This window comes from Saccostrea echinata, unplaced genomic scaffold, assembly GCF_033153115.1.
Source record: "Saccostrea echinata isolate AGI-Se365-2 ecotype Australia unplaced genomic scaffold, CSIRO_AGI_Sech_v1 ptg000054l, whole genome shotgun sequence".
NCBI lineage: Eukaryota > Metazoa > Mollusca > Bivalvia > Ostreida > Ostreidae > Saccostrea > Saccostrea echinata.
Genome location: NW_026889803.1, coordinates 18,712,905 through 18,735,161, shown reverse-complemented (window position 1 = coordinate 18,735,161; position 22,257 = coordinate 18,712,905). Strand labels below are relative to the sequence as shown.

General features: G+C 34.0%; 1 long non-coding RNA gene across 1 annotated transcript; it reads left to right on the top strand.

Moving 5' to 3' along the window:
• Nucleotides 1-8,657: 8,657 nt before the first annotated feature.
• Nucleotides 8,658-21,581, top strand: LOC133206252 (uncharacterized). Its single transcript, XR_009723724.1, has 3 exons — nucleotides 8,658-8,734; nucleotides 20,874-20,949; nucleotides 21,155-21,581. It is a non-coding gene; the product is annotated as an uncharacterized LOC133206252 (long non-coding RNA).
• Nucleotides 21,582-22,257: the final 676 nt, after the last annotated feature.

Genomic DNA, 22,257 nt, shown 5'->3' with positions numbered 1-22,257 from the left:
CACTGCTCAAGGTCCCCCCTAACAAAAAAATACTAAAGTAAACTATAGTTAACTAAAGTTTACTATAGTTAACTAAAGTAAATCAAAGTTCCAAAGTTTTCACTTTAGTAAACCAAAGTTCCAAAATTTTTACTATAGTAAATCAAAGTTCCAAAGTTTTTACAATAGTAAATCAAAGTTCCGAAGTTTTTACTATAGTTAATTAAAGTTTCAAAGTTTTCCTTATACTTAATCAAAGTTTCAAAGTTTTTTTCATTACTTTATATAAGAACTTGTGCATTTTTATTTTTTTTTCCGATTATTTAGCCGTTTTAGGGGAGGGGTGGATAATGGGTTGGTTGGGGCTGATTTTTGTTGTACATCTTTATCTAAATATACAAAGTAGTTAATTCAAATGCAATATTTACATTTATAAATTTAAAAAATACAGGTTGACTGAAGTTGATGGAGATATTTTGATTATAAATGAAACATTTTTTTTAATAATATATTTTTTTTTCTCCATAAATAAGACTTACGTTACATCTGCATGACATTAAAATTAAATACATTGAAATAAATATTGCTTATTTATCGGCGCAAGCGACAACCTTTACATTAAAATTCATATCTTGTACATTATTCTTTTAAGGGAGTGGTCGGGTTTTTAAAATGTTCTTTAAAGCTTTTATGAATCTTAAACTTGAAATATCATAAAATGTAAAGAATGGGAATCAAAAACATAATTCCACAGGATTTATCGTATTTAATCAAAGTTTCAAAAGGTTTTTCTATAGTAAATCAAAGTTCCAAAGTTTTCACTATAGTAAATCAGAGTTCCAAAGTTTTTACTATAGTTAATTAAAGTTCCAAAGTTTTAACTATAGTCAATCAAAGTTCCAAAGTTTTTACTATAGTAAATCAAAGTTCCAAAGTTTTCACTATAGTCAATCAAAGTTCCAAAGTTTTTACTATAGTAAATCAAAGTTCCAAAGTTTTCACTATAGTCAATCAAAGTTCCAAAGTTTTTACTTTGTTACTATAGTTAAATTAACTATAGTAAACTATAGTTAACTATAGTTTAGTATAGTATTTTTTGTTAGGGCCTGAGTGCCGAGTAAAGGTCTAAATTTAAAATCCTTCACCGCTATATGATGACGTCTCTATATGAGTGATAAATTCTCGAACGGGACGTAAAACAACATACAATCAATCATCATGGAAGTGCGCTAAGACCATATAACATCATTTTGTAGAAACAGATACACAGAATTGCTACCGCACCATTCAGTATATTCATCTGCAAATACGACATCTGCCTCATCGACAACAGTAAATATTGATTGTCGTCCTGCCGATGTATTTATTTCAATACAATAACCTCTAATGACCTCATGCTATCAAACCTAATTCCCGAGGCAAATTGTGTACATTTTGCGTGCCGATATGAGGTTGGCGGTTGCTAATGGTGATCAAACAGATTCGATGATGACCCTTTCTCTTGAACGAATCAATTAAAATGTCTAACATGTCGCACAGTAGTCACTTAGTGCTTTGGCATCCGTACATGTACCCGGTTCATCACACTTCCGGTTGCCACAATTTTACGATAGAATCTCACTTCAGTCGAGTTGTGTCTATTAAATGTTGTGCATACCCAAAGAAGACATTTTTACATTCCTTGATCTAGTCAAAGTACTTTTCAACCAATAGAAAGATGCATACCAAGTCGTGTTTTTTCGAGTTTTTTATTATTTCTCTTTATTATTTTTCTTTGTGCAAACACAAAGAATAAAATTTCGAAGAAGAAAAATGAAATTTATTCTTTAAAAATAAATATGAAGATAACGAACAGTTATAAAGCTCAAAAATGAAATATGGAGATAACGAACAGTTTTCTAGCTCAAAGTCCATGTAAAACAATACAGATCACGAGCAGAACAAACACGGGCCCCCAAAAACATCAGAGGTGGGATCAAGTGCCATGAAGGAGTGAGGATCCCCTGCCGACCGGTCAAGCCGCCGTTTGCTCCTTGTCATGATCGGGGAAAAAACGGAAAAATCCGTAGACAATTCAGTGTGTAAATAATGGCGTCATAATTAGTATGAAAAATGTCAGTCAGCATTTGACTTAATGATAGGTTGTATTTGCTGACAATGTCATTGTATTGACCATAAAACTTGCGAAATGATGACTTTAAACGAGACTGTTGATATCCTTGTTTCATCAACTTGTTTGTCAATAGCTTGCCTCGTTTTAGAAATTGTTCATACGTAGAGCATGCTCTTGCTTATCGAATCAACTGGGAGATAAAAACCCCATAAGCAGGTGATAAGCGCATACTGCCAAGTAAGTAGGGAAAGATTGAAAAATTTAAGTCATCACTTTTATCATAAAGCTTGGTTGTTAGGTTACTATTACCGTTTTTTCTACTAAAATGTCCAAATATGAAACAGATGTATCAGACTTTGTGGTATCTTTTATTTAAAGCTCACTGTGATATGTCGAGTCGACATATAAATGGAAGTAACTATTGTTAATTGATAATACGTCTTCGATATTTATAAAAATGTCGATTTGAAGGCCACAAGTGTTTTCTTCTTCTCATGTAGAGGTTTTTTAAATAAATTTTGCTCCATAAGAATACAAAAGAAGGTCTGCTAATAAGGGGGCGTAATTGGTACCCATGGGAATGCCAACAGATTGTTGGAAGACCTGATCTCCAAGAACTACATAGATATTGTCGATCAGAAACTCAAGAAGCTATTTAATATATACTTAAGAGTTATTGTGTGTACAATCAGATTGTTTTTAAGAAAATAATTTTGCAAATGACCAATGACAAGGTAAGTATAATTACGAGTTCCATTTTTATTGAAAAGCATCTGCCTATGATGTCAAACAGCCTGGATTTTAATTTATCGTAGGGAATGGTTGTATTGCATGTAAGTGTTGAAAATTCGTACGTTTTGATGTAATTGATTTTGGTAAAATTTTGTGTAAAAAGTTGGATCAGGTGCCATAGAGGAGTAAGCATCCCCTGTCGACCGGTCACATCCGCCTTGTGATCCGTAAACCGTTTCACATGACGGGAAAAACTGTTTCATGAATGACTTCAAGTATATCCTTTCATTTAGTGAACTTTCTTTTTTTTTTTTACCTACGATCGAGTTTAAGCAAGAAAATTATTGAGGCTTATTACATTTAGTTTTTATTTTCATATATTTGTACATTCTCTATACTCATTGAGTTTTTTTAATCAAACATTTTTTATAGAGAAATTACCTAATTAAGTTAATTGTTCCTCTTTTTAATGAAATTTTAATAAAATTTCTCTTTTTAATATATGCTAACAATGTTCCAAAAAAAAAATCATAAGTGAAATGAAGACAGTTTCATCATGCCTTATGGGGCTAATTTGAAAGAAATTGTCTTTTAACTTGACAGTATCATATAGGAATGCTAGTCATTTATTCCAGTTAAAGTTGTCTCTCATGACTCTCATAAAGGTTTTATAAATGAAATTTTACCTGGATTATTATCCGCGTCTGTGATAAGCAAGTTTTATTGTGTTAAGATGGGTGACAGAAGTGTAATCAAATACTCACAAATGACATACTTCCTGCTTCAAGTTTCTCATTAAAAGTCTGCATCTTTGAAGCCACTTCCTCATTTTATATAACATTGAACATGGATTTGAACATTTCTGTACTTATGGTCACTTCTTGGTTTTCGATCGCATTTTTAAAAGGTTTGTTATCAGATTTCAAAATCTTTAAACATTGAAATGGAATACCTGGTATTTCAAGTGTTTAGTTTGTCCTCGAAAATATATTTTTGAACTTGCTATCTGCTAAAAAAAAAAGTCATGTGTGTACATGTATTTCGACTTTAAAATAATGTCATACATGTACATATTTCGATTTTTGAAAATGTCATTCAAAAGAAAAAACATTTTTAGACATGCCTTGATCTATACCATAAAATCTTATAAAAATGATTATCAGAATTCTAGTAACAAAATTTGTCAGTGGATCTGAATGCACTAATTTATGAGGGTTTTTCCTTTTCTGGAAAATTATTGGAATTTGTTTTGTTTTGTTAATTTAGGATTTGTTTTGTCATTTTACAGTAAAAGTACAGGGAAAATATTTCATAGCAAAAAACTAACATTTTTCCCCAAGAAAGTCCTAAGGTTCATGAAAATAAGATATTTACCAAGATATATTAAGAACAAGGATTCAATTCCATACCATGTTCATGAATACTTACTGAACATAGTTGTTTTTCAATGAAATAATTGTTTGTTTCTCTTCACAGAATGTGGTGCAGTAATCAAGTATTCTTATTATCGTTCCTACTACTCGTATTCCTACTATTCAAGATACTACAACAACAGGTAACGTGTTCTTCATATTAAAGATTTTTATAGAAATTGTAAGGAAGCCCAGGTGCGTCAAGTAAATTATCGGAAAGGAACAAATATCTCCAAAACGAAAAGCAAACTGTAGATTTAAAACAAATTATGAAGGAAAAGAGAGAAAAAAATTGAGAATTTAAAACGTTTTAAAATTGAAAAAAAAAAAATTAAACTACTAGCAACCTACTATTTAAAAAATTACAGGAGGAAAATCATCACGTTCAAATCTACATACCAGTATAAACAAAAAGAATCTTTGCTTGAGAGTTTTGAGTCAGTTTATCTATGAGAAAAAATCCATTTTGATTATAGAAAATTAATACATTAAAAGAACCACTTTAGATTTTAGATAATCAAATATACCTGTAAAAGTAAAACAAGATACCAAGGAAAAATGATAAGTAAAATGATACGCTGTAACAAGTTGTCTTTCAAGTAAAAAAAGTTGTTGAAATAGGAGATAATTTCTATTTTCAAAGCCATATAATGCAAAATACTTTTTTTAATTTCTATACACTTGTAAATCTCCAAAGTGCCAATTAAAATGAAATGTTAAGTTTATCATTTATCGCCACATATTTCATATAGTGAAATTTTTTTTTTTGAAGCATCAATATCAAATCGTCAATGTTATGTGTAAATAGTTGCGCCATAAATGTTTTTTACCACTTGAAAAAACAAAACAACAATTAGTGTGCTATCCTTTAAAATATTTTAATTCCAACAAGTTTTAATATATTGCCCCAAATGGGATTTCCATGCAGAAAAAACGTAATACGACCTACATTTTGAACCTTTTGATTGGCCAGCGACTACTCGAGATTTCATTTACAAGTGAAAGAATTGTCAATAAAAGTTAAAGACTATGGTTATAACATTGGTATATTAAATGAAGAGTACTTTTCGGTCTTATTTGAGCTTGGGGAATCTCAGTGATTGAAACTGTCCATTTGTATTAACTTGTCTTTCACAATAAAGGCCATAAGTATCATGCATCCGCTTTTCAGTATGTGCTTTACAAAGACATGCACATTTTATTAAATTGGGCTTCCGGATCCGCACGATCCTAGCAATGATGAAATTTCATTTGGATATTTTATCCTTATATACAACAAGTTTGGCTTTCCAGAAAGCCTGAAATGTCATCTCTTTGACTTCATTAATGTCACAGAATAAACAGTGGAATGTAACATTTTTTCCTCAGCTATAACAGACAGAAGAACTTCTTTTCAAAAAAGGGGGGACGGGGCAAGGTATAAACAGTGGAATGTAACATTTTTTCCTCAGTTATTACAAGCAGAAAAACTTCTTTCAAAAAAGGGGGCAGTCAGAAAAAAAAATTACAACTTACCTGAATAATCTTTCACTAGGAAAGAAAAGGGGGTGTTCAAACTCGAAATGCTTATTTCGTGGATGGGGAGGGAAGATTTAAACTTTTTGACTTTCTCGAAAAACACATTGGGGGGGGGGGGGGGTATGAATATGCTGCAACAAAAAGATGTGGGGAAGGGAGAGGCAAGCTGCCTTTCAATGAACATTTGCAACAGTAATTTCAAATATATTTTGTATATGTGTTTAAAAAATGTAACCACTATAAGCAGTATTCGTAAAATTTGTAAACAATTGTTATAAAAGAGGATGGATAAAACCTTAGCGTTCCTATTGACTTTACATCACAGCAGCTTACTCGGACATCAACCAAGAAGTTTAAAGCGCTAACTTGAATTAGTCCGGTGTCATATAGTGAGACTTTCCCCCGGGAATCTGGTTATACCTTGATTGGTGAATAAACTTATATAAATTTTCGGGGGGGGGGGGGGGAGAGAATTACTATATAGTGAGCCATCCCCCCTAAGCGACCATAGTGAGGCGTCCCCCTTCCATATTCAGTAGTATTTTATTCACATCGACGATGTATATATATTTGCATTATGATAATGATCTTATAAAATAGATACATGTATGAATAAATATAGAAGTGCGCATTAAAATTTATCGTGCACAGTAAATTATTGAATTGTTCCAAAATGATTCTTATCAAAAGAAATACATTTAAAATTTAAGAGATCATTACTCGTGGACTCTTGGATTTTGCTTATGTTCATGGAGAATGCAATAAATACAATATAGTAAAGAAAGATGTATACTTGTAACAATAACGTACATTTTTTCATTCAGTTATCTCACATCAATATACATGTACATGTCATCCCAAAATTATTTTTGGCTGACAAACTGTTAAAAGGCTATTAAGATGTTTTAATTATTAATTAACGGAAAACTTTTATTCATATACTGAAAAATATTGTTTTACAATGAAATAAAATATTCCGGAAATTACATTTGAGGGGAAGTCTCACTATGAAAGGGGGAGACACTGGCTATATAGTGAGACCTCCCCGGGAGGTCTCACTCTATTGCCAGTCGATCTTCCGTGGGAAGTCTCACTATATAGCCAGTCTTCCGGGGGAAGTCTCACTATGGGGAAGTCTCACTATACGACACTGACCCTCAATTGATTTCGAAAGATTTTCCACTTTTAAATATATGGTTTTTCCAAAGAAATAACCCTCACATGCATTTAAATATTGGTCAGTAATAAAATTTAAACGTTATAAGCTAAAATTAGGCATTTACAAATTATCTGAAAGAGAACCAATTTACTAATCCTGATATTTAGGCTGTTCAAGGAAACAATCATTTTATGAAAAAATATTTCAAGAATAAGAGAAGTGATTTGATAGCTTTTTTGCCATTAACCAATACTGCAATTTAAAATTACACAAAGAAAATGATTGCAGGTGCTTTAATTATAAATTCTCAAAATACGAGTCGCGTCTATTATACAGAGGTAACAATATTGTTTTTCTGACATTTATTTTTTATAGAACAAAAAACAAAGAATAGTGCAGACACCCAGATAGCATGACTACGTTGGGCCTACGTTTGGCCTACGTTGGTTTTTGGTTGTATGGTTGGTAGAGTGTTGGCGTTGGGGAACAAATGTAGGCCCAATGTTGGTCCAACGTTGATCTACGTCGGCATGAAAGCTAAACCAACGGTGTTGGGTATGCGATGTTGGTCCAATGTTGGCCCAATGTAGTAACATGTTGACAAGAAACATGGCGACTATGTGTTGGACATTAAAATGTTGGCCCAACATAGGTCCAACCGAGTAAATGTTGGCATGGATCAAGACCATTGTATGTTGGGTATGAAATGTTGGCCCAACGTAGGTCTAACCGAGTACATGTTGACACGAAACGTGGCCACTTAAGTGTTGGACATTCAATGTTGGTTCAACGTTGGTCCAGCTTAGTAAATGTTGATAATATTATGAGACATCGCTCTGTGTTGGGCTTGTAACACTGGGCTGGAGTTTGTCCAATAGTGGGAATATTGGGATTTCATGTACCGGTAGCCTGTAATGTTGGAGATGAAATGCTGGTCCAACGTTGGCCCAATATTGTGAAAAGTGTCATTTATCTGTCACAGAGCTATCCCCCAAGTTAATTAAATGTAAATAAATGAGAGAGTTAGAAGGTCTGATAAGGTTGCAGGTGCACGAAACAGGCGTTGTAGCCCTGTTTCCCATGGGTGTCATTTTAGCTAGTTAGAGAGAAAGAGAGTTGAGCAAGCATGAATTTATAATTTGTTAGTGTGTCAGTTCTGTTGTCGTTTGTTTATTATGTTTGATAGAGTTCTGAGAGATGAAAGTGAGCATTAGGTTGATTTGTGTGAGAAATTGGGGAGTAAGAGATTTGGTATGGGCATGCCCTGAGAATATGTGAGAAAAAGAGTGGAGAATGAGTTCGGAAGTCAATGAGAGTGGATGTATCTTATAATTGTGAACTTTGTGTATTACTATAATTATATTGCGTGTGTTGTAAATATGTAAATAAACTATGTAAATAAAAACAATCGTAATTATTAATCAGTGCCAGTGACAGGGAGGACCCCCGTCACATATAAATTTAGGTTTATTTATTGTAAATCGATGGTAATGTAATAAGCAACTCATTATAAACATTGATTCTATATTATATTAAATGGAAAATTATGAAACAAACTTTATAAGTCTGTGAATTACATAGAGTAAATGTTGTATCTAGGTAGATTCTATATTTAGCATCATTGAATTAATTTAAAGTGCTGTGTTTTAGAGCTCCAAATAAATAGGTCAGTGGTGAAATTCACTGGCTCGGCAGGTGACTCATCGGTCTCCAAGGAAACCAGCATCTTAATCAGTTTTTTTCCTCACAAACCGTCACGTACTGCACTTGAACAAAGCATATGTGTCTGTTAGTGAACGCAAGAATTTTAACCGTTGAAATGTAAGTATAATTAAGGTCTTCCGTTTCCAACGGAAGACCTTCTACTGATTCTTATGGTTAAGATTATTAAGGTCTTCCGTTTCCAACGGAAGACCTTCTACTGATTGTGACGATTAAGATTATTTTTATTATTCTTTTTTTTTTTTTCCTAGACGCCAACTTTGACGCTTCATATCTTCCTCATTTTTAAACAGATTTTGTTCAAATTTTCAGAGCTTTTAGACTTTACAAAACACTGTCAGAATACCGTAATACAATTCGGAAATTACCTTCTGTTCACGAGTTATTCCCCTTTGATTGAATTTTGCATGCCTCCGATTTCCAGACAAAGGTTCAGAAATGGTTATAATTGGAGCACAAAACCCTTTGAAATTGAAAAGAGGAAGCATTGAAGTTGTGCACATCGGTTTTTGTTTTTTGATTTTTGCATTTAAAATGGCGCTAGAGAGGGGTCAAAAGTTAGAACGCAGAAAACAGCAAAAAATTTGACATATTTTCCTTTATATCTTGAAAACTAGAAATATTTTGTTAAGACATGTAGAACAAAAGTTGTGCATAATTGCAAGGGCTTTCATATTATACTATTTAAAAGGGGCTGGCCCCTATGATTAGGGATCTTGGGCCCTTAAAAGTTTTTGCTTTATAACTCAAAAACGGTAAATATTTCGATCTGGATCTTGGGAACAAAATTGTTCTTTTACACCTTTTTGATCTAATGAAAATGTTGTTTTGTTCGAGTATACCATGGGTATTGCGTAATACGTATTAGAAAGCAGGCCAGGTAAACAGGTAACTTTTTCATTCGGCAAGGAAATCAGACCTCTTCATGTGTATAACTTAAACAGACTTGCTATCAATAATATACCCTGCGGTATTTAATGTTAATTTTCTTTTTAATAAGGTTTAAAACGTGGTTTATGGTTCACTATTAAATTATTTATTACAACTAGTCTTTCTTTTCTTCTTTTTTTAAGTTAGATTAATAGTGTTCAAAAGCGGAGAATATTAAATCTATCTTTCTACGTTTATTATTACAACAAACTTTGTAAGTGATTTTAAACTGTATGCATTGAATAATTCACGATCATTAGCTGTATGCATATTACGGTCTCCATGTTCAGCTCGATGTTTAGTTATGTAACCCAACGCGCGAATCCCACGCCTTTGATCGAGGTCACCAGTGTACTAGCCACCTGTGGCCATAAACAAAGCTAGTATTTGTGATCGCGTATGATGTCAATTTTGTACAAAGAGCTATTAATTAATGGAAAGTTATGTTTTTGATTATATCGAATCAGTAAGATTACTTTACCGATCTTTTATATCTTAATTCCAAACACTGGTGCATAAAAATCATTTTGAATTTTAATCGCTGTTTTTGTCTGTTCACGCAACAATACATTTAAAAAAAGTATTGCTCTATCCCGTGTTGTTGTATTTTAATTCATCTGCAATTGTAATTGAATGGGGGCTTCGGTAAATAATTGTAATTACTACGCATGCTACGCACATATTATTTTTACCATCACTCTTGTGAATGTCCATTTATTATTTATAGAATTAAATAAACATTAACATAAATAAGAATTCCTTCAAATATACATGTAGTATAATTCAAGTTTTTGTAATATAGCAAACAGTTTCATCCATCTCTGCCGCTTTGTGTCTTAAGTGTTGTAGTCCAGTCCTCGTTTACATACACGTGGCCACAGAGAGCCGCGGGCACCTCGATGTTGAACAAATTATTTTTTCTACTTAACTTGTTACTGTATGCGAACAATATGATAAACGTGTAATTATTTATAGGTTCCCATTATTTTTTCTGAAAATCAGAACACATTTATCAGCTCTCTTAAGGTTTTATGGACACATACAATGTACACGCATGCAAGCACAGAACATGTACGTTTTATAAGTGCATATGCAAGAGCGCCCCAAATATATGCATATCGAGAGTTTGAAATACAGAAAAATTCTAAATCCTGTATTTTTTTCATTATTTTTGCAATAAAATATCGACTACACTGAAATGATTTTATTGATTTACAGCATATTTTAAAGTGAATTATAGGTCCGCTGAGTTGATCATGAGTTGTTTTTATAACGGGTAGTCCTCCTGGCCAGTCATCGTCACGGTTTGTAACATCGTAATTACACAGGTAAATGCTAAGATGTCAATCCATATATGTTCCATAAGAAATAAATTACCGGGAGATGTCTCGTTTTCTCTGATCATATATTAATTGACAGCGTTTATGAACAGCTGTTAAAACACATGCCTTTGTAAACCGGTAAATCACAAAAAAGAAAAATCCGAGACATAAAAAACAGAAAATATTAATGTCTCTGGAAATAACATTGCCTTTAGATAACTAAAATAAATTAATGTCCGCCGATTTTTGAATTAATCCGAACGTTCATTGATGTGTATCGGTATAGTGTACCTGTACAGGCAGTGTGTATATTTTTATGAAGCCTTCGTCCAAACGAACAATATAATAAATCTTAAATGAATTAACTAACCCCTTCAGTACACACACATTCGCCTATACCTGAGATCTAATCAAAATCAGATCTTTTATACGGCCCGGAATTCTGATAGTCGCTGTATTTCTAATCTGATTGACTATACACGTGCCTTTAACAAATATTCTTTAATTTTCTTCGGGACCCCTGCATCACTAGTCAGGTGCTGTACCGACTGAGCTACCCAGGCCGATATCCACGACCCAAACCATTACAGTTTAAATAATAAATAATTAATAAAACTTTTATTAACTAATATCTTCATTTTTTTTTTAAATAAATTTTTAACTTAATTATAAGAAATCAATGCAGGTGCTCCACGTGTCAATTATTGTGATAGAGGTACTTACCACGTGACCTGATCATAATGCATTCATATTGGTCAACTCTGTGATGCATGTGTGTATTTATCAAACCTTTCAAACTCTTTCCTCTTGACACCATCTTTAAGTGTATTAAAAAGTCAACCGACTTCCTGTCAATTTTGAATATCGCCACCGCACGTGTATTTTGAACTTTGATTACCAATTTCATTATTTTCATCAATAATAAATATCCTTTTAGCCTGTCATTTTCGGAATTTTAAAAACTAAACTTCACACAAAAAATCACGGACTTCTTGTTAAGTTATAATGCAAACAAACGACTGAAACATCTTGAACACAAGAAGGGTTGGTGAGGTGCATAACTACATGTATAAAATAAAAAAAAAAAACAGCAAAGGCGGATCTAGGGCCGGCGCGCCGGGCGCACGCCCCCCCCCTTCCGTTCCGTTTACGAATTTTTTGTATGTAGAACTTATATGTCCATTATCCTTAAATCAAGGAAAAAACATCTCTTATTTGTAAGAATTTGTCAACTTCTGGGGGCTTCGCCCCTGGATCCCCACCAGGGCTTTGTTATAGACCCTCTGGGGGCTTCATTGCAGCCCCCCCCCGACCCCTCCCCTGCCTTCTACTTTGCCCCCCCCCCGTTATGAAATTCCTGGATCTGCCACTGCAAGGGGCGTAATAAGCAAGAATAATATAACTTTGAAGGGATGTGATCATCGGTATTGGTACTTTTACCTATGATATATACACAAAGACCTCTAGATCTACACGACAGAAATAAAGCTTGAGCGGCAGCTCTGCTTTAAAACATGTATCTACTTTTCGGTGCAATCATAGAAAATTATAAGTATTTAGCAAATCCTTGCTACAAAGCACAAACACCATAATATTAAACTTGACATGTAACTAAAATTATTCCATCAATAATCCACGAACATACATTGAAAGGATTATAAATATCTGTAGAAATTAAAAAGCAATTTGGAATTTTTTTTTAAAAAAAAACTGTCGGCGAGTTTCTTATTGCTGCTATTGCGTTGAACATGCCATTTGATTGACAATCTCTCTATATATGTAATATAGAATTTTTTGTATTATTTTCATTCTTTATCTTAATAATTAAATATTACTGATTATTTCTATTTTTATCATTATTTTGTACTACACGTATGTGTTTGTGGTTTAAGTGCAAAGTTAGGCTGTAGATTATAACACTATAACATATGCCAGGACAGACATTTCTACATGTTACTTTTCAAGGACATAGCATCGTTTTTGAAAAGGGGGGGGGGGCATCCAGAGAAAAAAATTAACTTACCTGAAAAGACTTCACAAGCAAAACCAAAATAGGAAAATAGCCCAGAATCCTATTTCCTGGCAGAAAGGGGTGGGGACAACGGGACAATACTGCAACAAAAAGTGGGGGCCAACGGGACTTTCAATGAACATTACTAAAGTAAAAAATTAGGTCTGAAAAAAGGGGGAGGCTGATGCTACGTGCCTGCTCTTATAGCTCATGCTTTATTTGATCTGCAATATCATAAGTTTACTTGATTGAATATCTCGGAGTCTCTCTTATCCTTTCTACAGCCTTTTAGTTTGACCAACTATGCAAAATTTAGCCTTTTGAACAGTTGGCGTTAGGGCTTTCATACTTCACATCCGAAATTCTTTGTGACAAGACATTTTCTTTGGAATAAATATTTTTGACCTTGTGACGTTCACCTTGGAGTTTGACCCACTTTTTTAAAAATCTAACCTTGGCAATACCTTTTGAACGGTTGGGACTAGTGTTTTCACATTCACAGGTGTATTCCTTGTGAAAGCGCTGTTCATTGGATATCAACAATTTTTACTATTTGACCTTGGAGTTTGACGTACTTTAAAAAAAATTAAAAGTTTTGACTTTTCACCTTTGACCTTAGAGTTTGACCTACCTTTGAAACATTTTAATCTCATTCATAACTTTTCAACGGTTGATGTTAGGGTTTTCGTATTTTTACATGTGTGTTTCTTGTGACAAGACCCTCCCTTGAGTACCGACAGTTTTGACTTTTGTCCTTGATCTTGGGGTTTGACCTACATTTGAAAAAAAAACCTTGACCTTTGTCATAACTTTTGAATAATTAACGCTAGGGCTTTCATATTTCAATGTCTATTTCTTATGACAAGGCATTCCTTTGGACACCGTTAATCTATCCTTGACCTTAACATTTGACTTGAGTATAAAAAAAAATTAACCTTTGCCATGCTTTTCAATAGTTAGTCTTATAGCGGTTTCATATTTCACAGTTATATTCACTGAGACGAGATCTTTCTTTGGGTAATATAATTTCTTATCTCTTGACTTTGACCTTGGAGTTGGATACGGATTTGAGAAACTTAAACCTTTGCCATAAGCTGCAATACCGGGGCATCAGTGTTTCACAAACACGTCTTGTTCAATATCCAAACTGGACAAAAACATTCACAATGAATCTTTAAATCATTGTGTGGAATCTGATAAATTATTTGACTCGATCTATGGTCTGAAAGAACATGGCTAACCTTATCCAGTCAATAACTCACAGATTGGGATTCCAGTGTGTGTTATGGTCTTGATGAAAGGTCATTTGGATGAGTTTGGATGAGAAGCTTTAAATTCGTTACCGTCTTTTTCTAGTGAAACATTGTTGGTATCATGCAGAGTGTGACATGGCCTAAACTCAAGTTCAAGGTCACTAAGGATAAGATATTTTGACTGGATGTATGGACTGTATGAACATGAGTGAATTTGAGAAGTTAGTAATACACAGATGGGGTTTGCTCATAACCAGAGTGTGTCATGGCTTTCGCAAGGTCATTTGGACAAGTTCAAGGTCACATGCATTCCTTTATCGTCTTTATTCTACAGAGTGAAACATTGTTAGTTGATACCTCTTACAAGATTGCTTATAACCTTATGATATGGCATGACCTTGACTCAAGGTCACTTCTTCCTGCCTGCAGCTCCAACGGAAGACCTACTCGTTGCTTTGCAACGAGCTCGGCTCTAGTTCTTATTATTCTTTTTTTTCCTAGACGCCAACTTTGAGACCTCATATCTTGCTCATTTCTCAACGGATTTTGCTCAAATTTGCAGGGTTTATAAACGTTACAAAACTCTATCAGAATGCTGTCAAACATTTCAAAAATTCACTTCCGCTTTTGGGTTATCTCCCTTTAAATGAAAATTTAGTAGGCTTCATTTCCAGACAAAGGCTCAGAGACTACAAAAGCTGGAGTAGAAATTCTACCGAATTCACATAATAGAAGCACTGAAGTTGTGCACATCGGTTTTTGTTTTTCAATTTCTGTATTCAAAATGGCGCTAGAGAGGGGTCAAAAATTAGAATGCCTAAAAGAGCGAAAATTTACACATATTTTCCTTTTTATCTTCTAAACTAAAAATATTTTGATAAAACATGTAGAATAAAAGTTGTGCACAATTTTAAGGCCTTTCATTTGACACCACTAAAAAGGGTCTAGCCCCTAAAATTAGGGATCTGGGGCTCTTTAAAGTTTTTGCTTTATAACTCAAAAACGGTAAATATTTCGAAATAGCTGCCGTAATTAAAGTTGTTATTTAACATCTTATTGATCTCAAGAAAACGTTATTTTGTTTGAGTCTTGTGTTCTAAATGAGCTAGAAGCATAACACATATACAGGTAAGTGTTTTCATTCAGCAAGTAAACAAGAGCTCTTCATGCATGTAATTAAAATAAACTTACTATAAATAATAAACCTAGCTACATTAGATGCTAATACTCTTTAGAATCAGGTTCTTGAAGTATTTTGTGCTTTATTTCCAAATTATTTACTGACAACTTTCCCTTTTATTTCGTTTGTTTTCAAATTTGGATAAACCAGTCTACTAAACTGGGAAAAAAAGATAACCTTTTCTTCTTATCATACATTTGTATAAAAACAAACAATAAAGTTAGAAAATAAAACAAAACTTTAAACGTAGACTATTCACAGCCATTAAGTACACGCCTTTTACATTCACTTTGTGTGTTTACAATTATGTAACCCCTCCCTCCATAGCGCGTGGCAAAGGAGGTCACCGAAGATCAATCGGCGTGTGAACCAGCGACCTAAGGTCATACACAAAACAATCCATAGAATGGCCATTCCAAATACATTTTGTTAACTAAGTGATGAGTGGATAAATATGTTGAATCTTTCAGACTATTTCGTAATATCTTTGATTAAGTCGCTAGTACATTTCAATTTACATATTAGAAGAAGTTGCATATTTATTTTTATAAACATTGTATTTCTCGATGTTGAGATAATTGCGCTTTGTGGAAAATTACTTTAAAATCATTTAGAATCTTTCATATGATTTCGTCTTACTGTTTATCACTCGCTCGTTTTAATCAGCTAGTCTTAACTGCCTTTCACTTATTCACTTCAAATTCAATGCATTTTGAATGCCGAAAAGACCACTTTGTTGTGTATTAAAGAAACAGTTTATTTATCTCTCTAATGTTATTATTTAACAAGTTGCTATTTCTTTCATGAACATTAAACAGCATGTATGTAATTATCACGATAATTGTACGTAGAGGTCACATTTTTAATTGTCAGGAAAATCGAAAATAAAATTAAGTACTTTTGAGTTTGTATTATTTTCTTCCTAACTTACAATATTATTGCATACAAAATACTAGGTCGGACGCAAGTAAGCTAAATATTTCACTTGTATTTGAAAATTCTATCGAGCGTCGAAAGAATTTTACCCGTTAAAAAGTGTACCAAAAAACCCTTCCTATGCAGTTTTCTTTGGGAAGCAATTGGCTTAGATAGTTTGTTCCGACATGTGTTGACAAAATTCACGCAATGAGAAGCCATACATTTCGAACTTGTGACCTCTTGGTCAGTGCATGTGAAGATTACGCATGGCAATTAGTGTCTGGAAAATAAATGATTTGACAGGTTAAGATTTGTTCTCATTCTAAATTAAATACAAACACAAACCCGTTATTTTCTTTGTTATTTTATACCGTCCCTTATATCAGACAGATTATTTTAAAAACGTGTTGTTTAGGAAGATTAATCTTATGCATTTGTTTTATCTCATCTAATAAACTGAATTTACCCACGACACGAATTACATGCATGTAAGTACGCGTAAATGTTTATGTGGAAGAGCGCCCAAAATAAATACACTTCGAACTCTGGAATTTCCCTATTTTACTGTTTAAATCATAGGTCCGCTCAGCTGACGAGTTGTTTTAATAACGGTAATAAATTATATTCAAGTCCTGGTCAGCGATTGTTACGGTTGGTGACACTGCAATTAAACAGGTCGATACTCAGGTACTAAGATACTAACGGGTATATATATTTTCACCTAATATGTTTTCATTAAGTGTTTTCATAAGAAGTAAATTGCTGGATGATATCATGTTCTCCCTGATCACATCGATAGCGTGTAGAAACAGCGGTACATGAACACACGCTTTTGTGTACAAAGCAAACGTGTAAACCAAAAGGATGGGAAAAAACGACGAAATAAAAACATTTCTCTATTAACTGAAATTATTGTCTTTAGACAGATAAAAAATGAATGATTATCCGCCTGAGAACATGTGAAAATTATACCCAAATACAATGTAACGAAGGATTTGGGGTTTAATCCCGAGTACACAATTATAGCAATGATGTGTACATGTACATGCAGAATACTGCTTTTTTATCCTTCGTCCATGTGTTCCTCCTTAACGGAAAATATTATCAGTAAATTATATTATACCGAACGAGGTTGAAAAATGACGAACTTTATTTCTTAAAATTAACAGCAATTATCAGACTTTTCTCATATCACTGTAAAAATGCCCTAAAAAAACTAAAACCGTCTTTTTGACTTTGTCAACGCGTTTGATAGATAATGAAAAAAAAAAAAAAAAAAAAAAAAAAAAAAAAAAAAAAAAACGCTGGCAGTTTTAGAGGAGGTTCAGGGGGCCTGCCCTCTTTTGTATCCAAAATATACACAAGATTTAATAAATCAATTTTTTATGTGGGTTTGGGCCCCTACCCCGACACAAAACTGTTCGGGCCCCCTTTTCAAGACTCCTGTATCCGCCACTGAAAAAGAATGTGTTGTTCTCCTGGATGTCGATATCTGAATTATGTTTTAATTAAACACCTTGTCTAATATATCATGGGCGCCCATAATAGGACGATTATTCGTTTTTTAAAATAAAGTGGTTCTTACAGATGTTAAAAAAATTATAAACGGCTAATTAATTATTTTATTCATCTACAACAAATGTTAGTTTAGTTCTTTGCTTACATAATCCAACTTTTATAAATTAACACGAAAGTCGTGCGATCGTATACAAATACTCAGAAGCAATCTTTCATATTTAATGAACGTATAGGTGAATAAATTTCCTCTCATCACTATACGTATACCCCCATCCTCGAAATAAATAGAAAGTTTTCCTTTCGCAGTCGGTTGGTTTTACCAGGTACATGTCAGTACAAGTGAGGATGGAGCTTTACAGAAGCAGGTGATGAATTCCGAGAGAGATAGGCACTGCCTATTTTATATACATGTACATTCCTAGGGACCTTGTTTTCTGAACCGATGTCACTGTTATTCAAAGACCTAGCTAGAAATTCTCTCTCTCTCTCTCTCTTTGAAATGCAGGCCCGTCGATTGTAAAAAAAAAAGACAACATAATTTCAATTTTTAATAAGTATCTCACCTTCCAAGCCAAAGACCCAAGGAAGCTTTTCTGTTCATAATTCTTCATCTTTGTTTGCTTTCTTGGTGTATATGAGCGTTATCGTCGTTGTTGTTCTAAAGCTACTTGTAAATTTTTCTCATTTTTATCAAGAACCACAGGACCATAACAACGAAAATTAACACAGAATATTTTTGGTAAAGTTTTATTCAAATGAAGGGTCACATCCTCTTTTAAGGGATACATGTAGTAAAAGTTAGATGGGGTCCAGGCGCGGATCAAGGAATTTTTTTCCACGCGGGGGGGGGGGGGGGGATCCCAAAAAAAAAAAAAAAATTTCAACCCAGAAATTTCTTGACGAGCCAAAAAAAGAAACTCTTTTCCCAAACGTGAAAAACCAATTTCGTGTGTGTGTTTGTGTGTGTGTATGGGGGGGGGGGTCGCTGACTTTTAAAGCTTCATACCTAAGACTTTTCATACCATTTTAACACAGATACGCGTTTTCGAGGAAGGGTCCGCGTTTTCTAGGGGGGGGGGGGATGGTCACTTTTACTTGGCTTAGTATATACATTTAACTGCCCCCAAACCCCTCTAGATCCGCGCATGGGGTCATTTGAAAATAGTATTCTCAAGAACCCCTGGACTAGAATGAGAAAATTTCCAACATAGCATACATTCATTTTTTTTTCAAATATTGATTCCAGGGAGAAGGTTTGGGTCGGAAAGAGTGTTCATAATTTAACATAGGAATTTATATATCCCCCCAAACGAAGTGTGTGGGTTTGGGGTGGAGGTGTTTTGAGTCTTCTGGAATCACACTGTCCGTCTGCCTAGCTGTCCGTCTGTACGTGATAGTTTGCCAAGGATATTATAACTTTATTATGAAGAAACTGGAAGGTCAACTTGGTACAAAGATTACTAATGATCCGAGGGTGTGTCAAGGTTTTGATCCAATGTCATTCCGGCAAGTTCAAGGTCACCGGAAAAAAAATAGCAAGTATCATACTTGATACAGGAATTGCTTATGACAAAATTAAATGGTTTGACACGACCTTCATCCAAGGTCATTCCTGTAAGTTCAAGGTCACTGACAGAAAAGTGTAAGATTACTGTATGTGCTATAATTTTGGAAGCTCATACTTGGAACAAAGATTGCTTATGATCCACCGGTTTGAGATAACATAGTACTAGACTGGCAGAAGAAATGGCAAAATTCGTGCCTGGATTATAAATTTATAAGGGGTGGGAGGAACGCAGGAAACTTTTTCTCAGATTGCTTGAGATGGGTTTGTCCTGACCTTGAACAAAGGTTTTTTCGGCAAGTTCAAGGTCACTGGCAGATAAATATTATTTTCCCCCCATGTTATAACTTTGTTATATAAAATCACTGGAAGCTTTTACTTGATAAAGAGATTGCTTATGATCCAAGAATGTGTTTTGACCTTGATCCAAGGTCTTTCTGGCAAGTTCAAGGTCACTGACAGAAAAGTGCAATATTCTTTTTCAGGTATATCTTTGTCATTGAGTATCACTGGAAGCTCATAATTTGTTCAAAGGTTGTTTTTGACCTTAACATAGGTCATTTAGGCAAGATCAAGGTCACTGATATAATAAGTGTAAAATTCAAAAAGGTTTAGTCGCGCACGTGGCGCAGTGGTAAGAGTGTCTGCTCTAGAGTCGTGGATTAAGGAGTTGATCCTTACGTCGCAGGTTCGAATCCCAATGTGGGATGCAGAGACCGATCCTTTGGATGAGACCGTACAAACTGAGGTCCCGTCTGGCAGTAGGTGCTGACACGAAAAAGATCCCTCACTGCTCAATGGCCATGAGTGCCGAGTATAGGTCAAATTTGGAGACCTCCATCGGCAAATGGTGGCGTCTCCATATGATTGAAAAATTCTCGAAGCTGACGTTAAACAACATACAAACAAACAAACAAACAAAAAGGTCCATAATTTTGTAATAGAAAAAAATGCATGCATTTGCATTTCACTGAAAAGTTGATAAATATATCATCCAGAGTGTGTAATGGTCTTGACTTAAATTCGAGGTCACTTAGAATATGATGTTTTGGATGAATAGTCTGAAAGAATACGTGACTGTGATTTTTTTTATGTCGGTGACATACAGATGGTGTTTGCTCTTAACCAGCTGCAGAATGTGTCATGGCTTGACGCAAGGTTATTTGGACAAGTTCAAGTTCACTGACGGGGGAATTTTACATTCCTTAACTGTCTTTCTACTGTTGAAACATTGAAAGTTGATGCCCCTTACAGGATTGTTTATAACCTTAAAATGTTGCATGACCTTGACTCAAGGTCACTATGTCCTGTCCGGAGCTCAGACGGAAGACCTATTCGTTGCATTGCAACGAGCTCGGCTCTAGTTTTTGTATTTGTTATTGATAATTAATAATGTGAAATTAAAACTAAAGAATTGTTTTAAAAATATATATGTCTTTCAAAATTATAATGGCCTGTAAGCTTTTAAATTATCAGTACCGGGGTGCTGATTAAACATTTGAAAATATTTTTTAAAATTGATGACGTTCTTAACGTTTATAGGAATTGGCGGGCTTGAACAAAGCTTATGTGTCCGGATCTGTTTGTGAACGCAAGATCGAATTTTAATCCTTGAAATGTAAGTATAGTTTTTGTATATGTTATTGATAATTAATAATGTGAAATTCAACCTAAAGAATTGCTTTAAATATATATATATATATATATATATATAAATGTTTCAAAATTATAATGGCCTGTAAGCTTTTAAATTATCAGTACCGGGGTGCCGATTAAACATTTGAAAATATTATCTAAAATGATGACGTTCTTAACATTTATAGGAATTGGCGGGATGGAAAAGCCTTCTATATTATGAGACTATTGATGTGGCATTTTCTTCATATGGAAGGGACTGATTAATATGTATGGGAGATATGGATTCTAGGAACAGATGAACAACAGAAAAAGGAATGAATGATTCAAATGTGACCTTCCATAACTCTACAAATTAGAACTTGAAGACTCTTACATCAAATCGATATTTTGTACTGGACAAAGTGATGTGGAATATACTTGAGAAACATTGAACTTTCTACCTTTTCCTACTTTCAGTTACATTCCACTTAGTAACATTCCACGGGATACTTTAATGAAAGTGACAAAGAATATATTGTGATACATTTTTAGGAGGAAAAATTTATTTTTGCCAAACTTGGTGAAATTAATTGTGTCGTATAATCTGGGAAATAAAAAAGTTACAGAATTTAATTAATTTTGAAAGACATTTGTATTCAGGAATAATTGTGCCAACGTTGACATTTCAACAAACAACGTTGTACCAACGCTGAACCAACGTAATAATTATATTTTGAACTGAGGTCCACCGTAGGGCCAACGTTACAAAATATTTAGTTAGCATTAATATGTTGGAATAACGTTGTACCAACGTTGACATTTCAACAAAAGCGTTGTACCAACGTTGGACGAACGTAATAATTATATTTTGAACTGAGGTCCAACGTTGGGCCAACGTTACAAAATATTGAGTTGGCGTTGGTATGTTGGAATAACGTTGTACCATTGTTGACATATAAACAAAGAGTGTTGTACCAACATAGGCCCAACACGTTGGGCCAACATCGCGCCAATGAGCAATAGAACATTGGGCCAACGTAAATTGCCAACATTGGCGCAACATAACCAACATTGTTGGGCCAATGCCCTCATGCTATCTGGGGCATCGGTAAAAACTCACAATGATTATAATCTTTCTTCCAATGCCTGTAGTTTTAACATAAACTATTTGTTTTAAAAAAATATTTTAAAAATGGCATCAAGTTATTGAATGACTAAGATACATATAAAGGTAAAATTTTCGACATCAATTCACATCAGTCGTATTTAAACTTTTAATGCGAGTATTTACTCTGATTTTGTTTTTCTG